The sequence below is a fragment of the Nyctereutes procyonoides genome, unplaced genomic scaffold (assembly GCF_905146905.1).
Source record: "Nyctereutes procyonoides isolate TBG_1078 unplaced genomic scaffold, NYPRO_anot_genome, whole genome shotgun sequence".
NCBI lineage: Eukaryota > Metazoa > Chordata > Mammalia > Carnivora > Canidae > Nyctereutes > Nyctereutes procyonoides.
This window is the reverse complement of record NW_026575125.1, coordinates 9,729,926-9,737,726: the sequence shown is the minus strand read 5'-3', so window position 1 is coordinate 9,737,726 and position 7,801 is coordinate 9,729,926.

Below are 7,801 nucleotides of genomic sequence, written 5' to 3'. Positions count from 1 at the left end.
ACAGCCCCACGACAAAGAATTATCCAGTCCAAAATGTCAACAGTGCTGAGGTTGACAAACCCTGATACGGATGAAAGCTAAGTACTCATCATTCTTGAAGAATTTCTGGATATGGGGAAATAACCCCAAGGAAAGACCCTTCAAGCTGAGACAGCAGGTGTTCTGCTTGGTGGATCACATTAGAAAGTGTATTATGTTAGAAAGCATTTTCTCCTTGAATGTGAATTTTGGACTGTTTTATGGCTAAAAATTATTGCTTGTTTTTGGGAGTTGTGTGTAGATGCATATGTATTGTGTGTGAATATTATGCTGGGGTGGGAGGGGGGATCCACAGACTTGATCTCTATTCTTCATATTGATAGAAAAATATAACAAGGAACTGAACTAGGTTTGAGTTAGCAAAAACTGTGTTTTAAGATCCCATATTGGTGTTAAAAGATAATTTTTTAAAATCATGACTCTCATACAGATATAAAAATGAACATGTACTAAAGATCTTACTCATTAATGGGGGAAATGCTAAGGTATTATGGCCAGTTCCAAGGAGAATCCAAAGAGCAGATACAGTCATTGTGATATTGTGATTTATAATAAATATATATCTGGTCTTTGTCTCTTTGTGGCACAGGGTTCCAAAAACCCTGGGCATGTCCTAAGTGATCAGAGCTATAAAAAGGTGTCTGGATAGTTGCTAACAACTCCTTTCAACCACACCTAAGTTTATGTTAATGAGATGACTCTTGGAAAGCATCTACAGAGGGAGAGGGGTGCTGCCAAAGGGAACCAACCAAGTAGATTGGAGTGTTGGTAATGTTGGTCCTTGCCCGCCTAAGCTCCAAGCTGGCAGAGGGGCTGGAGGTTGACCCGATCACCAACGGTCAATGATTTAATCAATCGTGCCTATGTAATGAAGCCTCCAGAAAAGAACAAAAAAGGCTGGGATTCAGAGAGCTTCTGAATTGGTGAACACTTGGAGATTGGGGAGAGCAGCACTTGGAGAGGGCATGGAAGCTCTGGGCCCTTTCCCCACACCTTGCCCTCTGCATCTCTTCCATCTGACTGTTCCTGAGTTACATCCTTTCATAATCGACCAGTGATCCAGAAAGGAAAATATTTCTGGGAGCTGGTTTCTGTAATCTGCTCTAGCAAATTAATTGAATCCAAGGACAAGGTCTTTGGAACCACCAATCTATGCTTGGTCAGAAGCATACATGACAAGCATACGTGACTTGCCATTGGTGTCTGAAGTTGGGAAGGGAAGTAGTCTTGTATAACTGGATCCTTAACCTGTGGGATCTCACACACTCTCTCTGGGTAGATAGGGTCAAAATTAAATTGAACTGCAGGACACCAGTTGGTGTTAGAGAATTGCTTAGGGGTGTAGAAACCCCCACCTTACACACATCAGAACTGGAATTGGGTGCCTGGGTGGCTCAGCGATTGAGCATCTGCCTTCAGCTCAGGCCGTGATCCCGGGGTCCTGGGATCGAGTCCCACATCGGGCTCCCTACGGGGAGCCTGCTTCTCTCTCTGCCTGTGTCTCTGCCTCTCTCTGTGAGTCTCTCATGAATAAATAAGTAAAATCTTAAAAAAAAAAAAGAACTAGAATTAAAATCATTAGTTGGTGATCAGACGTAGAATCAATGCAGAATATTAATTATAGATGAGGAATAGTGAAATGAATATGTCAATTGAGACAAAACTGGTTTCTTCCACAGTAGAAGGGAGAAGTCAGTTGAACCTCTACCCCTCTACCAGGCAGGACAGAATTTGATGTCCATAAACAAGTATTTTGCATTGATGTCAGTTACCATCAACAATTTGCAGAGTTGTAAAATAGCGCCCACGAATTGGATAACCCCGAGAAGTGCCCTATATATTCTAGAAAATCCAGTTTCACACTGAATGACACATTTCCCCCCAAAATATAGTCATCTTAAGACTGCGTAAGCCAGACTTCAGAAAATACACTGCCTACTATCACAGTTATCTTGCTTAAGCTCTGATGCCCAGATCCCACCCTAGGGTGGGTATAGGCTCTCCATCACCTCCCTGCCTCTTCAGTGCTGCCAAAGGGAATGAATGGGTATTCTCCTTGCCAGTCATTCTGAGAGAAGATATTCTAGGGCAGGAAAATAAAGCTAGACCAGAGCTTGAGAAAATCTGGAGAGTTTCCTCTTTCTCTAAGGTGATGGGCAATGGGACCTGAACTCCGAGCTAGGACAACACCAGGAGTTGCTGATTTCTCTTTGAGCCATCTCCCTGCCACATGAGGGACTGCTGGGGATTAGGCAAGTCTTCAGGGTTTGAGTTTGGACTTATCATCTCTAAAGACAGCTACTTCTCCTGGATGAGTTAGTCTCTGTTTTAAGTTTCCTTTTCCTGGAGCCCTCAAGACATGGCTTTTTAATTTTTAAAGTTTATTTTTATTGTTTTATTTTATTTTTTAAAAAGAATTTATTTATTTATTTATTTATTTATTTATTTATTTATTTATGAGAGACACGGGGGTGGGGGAGAGGGAGGGCAGAGACACAGGCAGAGGGAGAAGCAGGCTCCCTTGCAGGGAACCCGAGGCGGGACTGGATCCCGGGACCCCAGGATCACACTCTGAGACCCTCAACCACTGAGCCACCCAGGGATCTCTATTTTTATTGTTTTAAAGATTTTATTTATTATTTGTGAGAGACACAGAGAGAGATGCAGAGACATAGGCAGAGGGAGAAGCAGGCTCCCCGCAGGAACCCTGATGCGGAACTCCATTCCAGGACCCTGGGATCACGACCTGAGCCGAAGGCAGATGCTCAGCCACTGAGCCACCCAGGCATCCCAAGTTTATTTATTTTTAAAGGTTTATTTGTTTGTTTAGAGAGAGAAGGGGCAGAGGGAGAGAAGCAGACTCCCTGCTGAGTGCAGAGCCCTGCTCAGGACTCGATCTCACCACCCTAGATGATGCCTTGAGCCCAAATCAAGAGGTGAATGCTGAACCAACTGAGCCACCCAGGTGCCCCTGACATGGCTTTTTAAAAGTACAGTTTCATCACAGTTTAGATATGAGGAATTTAGAGGACTAACCTTGCTTTGAGACCACAGCGGGGGTGGATCAACTATGGTCACCAGGGAGGGACAGCGGTGCCCAGCAGCATACTGTCCAGAAGAAAGACAAAGAGGCAGGGATAAAAGATGGTGACTGCTCCTGGGTATTTATGAAGCAATATGCTGGGGACCTCAGAAGTGGCTGAAAAAACAATTTGAGGAGGGCCAGTTTCCAGCAGTTTTTGCTGACTTGAGCTCATAGTACACTTTGGGTGTGAGACAGAAGTGTGACTTAATATTGTTGTTGCAGACTGATGAAGCCTGAGGCTTGGGTTAAAAATAGTTGGAACATTGCATAAAATCATGAAAGATCAAAAATAAATGATAAAGTTGATGGGATAAAAACACGCCATTCTTCAGATATAAAGTTTGAGTGCTGATTTGGTTTGGGAAAGAAAGCACAGCATCAATATTTAATAGCAATGAGACTGAACAGTGAGAAAAATCCAAGAACATGGTGATTCAGTTCCTCAGAGGGCTTAATCACCGACAAATGTGAATTACTGGACTTATCTAACTCAGACTTTATTACATAAGCCAATTCCAGGGAGTGCATGATGGGTACTTATAGTTTTGTGCAATGTATTCAGATATAGTCCATTTTCTTTCATGTTTGGATCTAAATCTTATTTCTAAGACCTTACAAACTCATTTTGTTGACTAATTTATTTAGCAAGAATTAGTAATATTTTAAGCCTAAGTTTAATACTGCCCAGCCTAAATGTCAAGAACTGATAGATATGTCATTAGCATTCAAATAGAATTTACATCAGAGAGGCAGTATGTCCAGTGGAAAGGTCTAGAAGTTGGATCACGAGTTTTAGCCCTGCCACTTCCTAGCTGCAAAATCTGGAGCAATTTGAATCTCATTGGTTTTTTAATCTAATCATATGTAAAATGAGAGGTCTGATCAGATGATCCCTAAGGATTGTAGCTTAAAAATTCTATGATTCTGTAAAGGAATCATTGCCTTCTTCCAATTTTGCATATGACAGCAAAACTGATGAAACAACATGGAAAGGGAAGAGCCAAGAAGCAAGATGGTACGTCTTATTACTAGAATAGCTAAATATATTAAACTTCAAATAATAATGAAGAAACAATTTGCATCTACTTACGACTACAAAAAGTCAACAGAAAAGTCAAATGTCATATGCTGACAAAGCTGTAGGAAAATAGTAACACACATATATTCTGGATGTTATTGGTAAAATCTTTTTAGAGGACATTTTGATACATATATCAAGTATCATAAATCTGTTTTGACTCAGTAAACCCTCTACTCTGATTTTTATATTATAGAATTATTGTATTTCTCCAATTCTTAAGATAGTATCAATTTTAAGATACAACATCAATTTAATTGAGGAAATATGAAAATTCAAAAGGAGAAAAATCCATATGTATGAAGATATTTACAGCAAAGTTATTCATAATTTCAAAAAACCCAACATTTGCAGCCAATAATAAGGAAATGGTTAAATAAAGTATATATATTATGTATAAATAAAATGGGATGGTATATGGCTATTAAAAATTTTATGATAAAAATGTAAAACCAAGAGAAAGACTTTCTAAAATAATGCTGTATAATGTACAAAATGTATAAATATATAAGATATACAATTTGATGGACGTTAGAAACAGTATGACCATATGGATAAAAGTTTGAAAGAACTCCAAACAAATGAAGATCATTATGCTGCTGGCATATTGGAATCATGTATGCACTTTAAATGCCCCTCATGTATTTTATTTTTTATTTTTAGTTTTTTAAAGATTTCATTTATTTATTCGAGCTAGAGATAGAAAGAGGGAGCACGAGTGGGAGGAGGAGCAGAAGGAGAGGGAGAAGCAGGCTCCCCGCTGAGCAGGGAACCCGACGTGGGGCTCCATCCCAGGACCCCGAGATCATGACCTGAGCCGAAGGCAGGCACTCAACGGACTGAACTACCCAGGTGCCTCACCCCTCATATATTTTAGAAGCATTTTAATCCCAAATAAAACTTTCTACAAGCATTCCTATTGTGCTAACCAGTTCTCTTCCTTGGGTCTAGTCCTCTACCCTCTCCTTGGCTGAGTGGGTAATTTAGGTACTGCGCTGGGCGGCCAGGAAGTAGGCACGTTGCGATTTTCGGTAATGACATGTAATGTGTTTACACAATCACTTCCTTCACGAGTAAAGGGTATAATTATGCAGCCATGGAGGGGCAGAGCCAATAAAGCAATCACTCTCATCTCTACCCAAGAACCCTGCCTAGGCTTGCGGGAACTAAATATTTTTGAGGGAGGGAACGGGCTGGTAAGAATTCAGCTCCTGTTCACGGAGAACAAATCTCAGCATCTCAGGGATGCTGGGACTTCTCTTTCCTCCCAGGGGCCACCTCTTTGCCAGAATCCCAATTTCAGTATAGTTTAACTGGACTTCCCTGTGGAAAACACTGACAGCCATGGGGCACTCAGCTGGCTTAGATGGTAGAGGGCTCGACTCTTGATCTCTGGGTCATGAGTCAGAACCCGTGTTGGGTGTAGAGATTACTTAAAAATAAAGCCTTAAAAAATAATAAACCAGTGACAGCCCTGAAGAATTTATGTTTTCTTACATTACGGCATGGGATAGAAGTGGGCACATTAATCCCTGAATTTCCATATGTGATCTATCAGCCTAGGAAAACTCAAACTATGAAAACCAGACACTCAAGCGGGTAAGTCATTTGTCTTTCAGGATTAGGAGTTACCTACCAAACGTCTCTAAAGTTGAAGTTTTAAAAACATTTTTGTTGGGGCACCTGGGTGGCTCAGTCGGTTAAGCGTCTGCCTTTGGCTCAGGTCATGATCCCAGAGTCCTGAGGTTGAGTCCTGCATCAGGCTCCCTGCTCAGCGGGAGTCTGCTTCTTCCTCTCCCCCTGCTTGCAGCTCCCCGTTTGTGCTATCTCTTTCTGTCAAATGAATAATTTTTTTAAAATATTTTATTTATTTATTCATGAGAAACACAGAGAGAGAGAGGCAGAGACACAGGCCGAAGGAGAAGCAGCCTCCTCGCAGGGAGCCCCATGTAGGACTCCATCCTGGGGTCCCAGGATCACAGCCTGAGCCGAAGGCAGACTCAACTGTTGAGCCACCCAGGTGTCCCAATAAATGAAATCTTAAAAAATAAAAGAAGGGAAAAAAAATCCCTTTAAAAAATTTTTTAAAAATAGAAACATTTTTGTGCTTTTAAACCATATTTACAATAATTATCAGACTATAATTTAATTAATTTTCATGCTCACCATCAGGACTAATACCATGCACTTCTACTTCACAAGTCTTTATCTATATTAAACACTCATTTACAGGGTACATCTGTGAGTGAATTTTCTTAGGGTGGAGTCTTGTTTTTTATGATTTAAAAAAATTGTTTTAAAAGATTTATTTATTTATTTGAGAGAGAGAGCGAGCATGGGGGAGAAGCAGAGGGAAGGACAGAGAAACTCAAGCAGACTGTGCTGAGTTCGGAGCCCTTCATGGGGCTCGATCTCATAACCCCGAGATCAGACCTGAGCCGAAACCAAGAGTCAGACACTTAACCGACTATGCCACCTAGGCCCTCCCCCCGCAAAAAAATATTTTTAAGTAATCTGTACACCCAATGTGGGGCTCAAGCTCACGACCCTGAGATCAAGAGTTGCACACTCTCCCGACTGAGCCAGGTGGGCACACCAAGGGTGGAATCTTTAGAGATCATATATAAATGAGAATGATTTTGATGGCTTTTGCACATGACTTGATACGGGATTAGTGACTCACACACAGCCTCCCCCTTCAAAATATTATACATTCTGTCTTGTGTATCCTGCTGATACAGGCTAGTTGGGTCCAAGGACCCAGAGGGGGTCCCGCAGGACCAGCCAAGAGGGTCCCTGGCCACGTGCAGGATAGAAATCAAACACGAGCCCAGAGGAAGTGAGAGTAGAGTTTATTGGAGACGTAGAGAGAGTGCACGTACAGACCCAGTGGCTCAGAGACTCGGAAGGAAGGAGAGTGAGTCTCGTCTTTGCTCGAGAGTCTGGGGTTTTATTGAAGACGATGGTCTGGGGTACAAGTCCTCTCAGGCTTCCAGGAAGTGGTCAAACAAGGACAAGGGCTCTAGTGTCCTCCCGTAAGTCACTTGGGCCCTGGAGCCAGGGGTCTTGGCATCAAGGTTCTGGAGTCAGTGGTCTTGGAAACCGTTCGTGACAACCCGCCCAGTCACCCCTCAGATGTTATCGATTGTGCTGGAAGACTCCAGAGAAATCGTTAACTCCTTGACCTTTACAAGGAGGACGTACGTTAAGGCACGTGTAAGGCCTGGGTGCGGGTCCTAGCCAGACCAGAAGCACGAAACGGAGCAAAAAGGCAGGTTTTTTTTATCCCTCCCAAAGGGCCCCTTCTGTTTTCCTGTCTCACTGTTACTCTGTGACACTCAGGAGAAGCCTGATTTCATACTCTATAGGTAATTTTTTTCCCCAAAAAATCTATGTCATTCTTTATCTTTGAAATTAAACCATTAGCAGCTCACCTTCAGATATCGAACAACTTTAGTCCATTTTGCTTTGACTATGATACAGTCTTGCCATCTGGAGATGAAACTTTTTCCTTCAACTCGAGAAAATTGTATTCTCTTCTCCAAATATCGTTTATTTTCCAGTTGTTCTGGAATTTTCTTTCGGACACATCAATAATA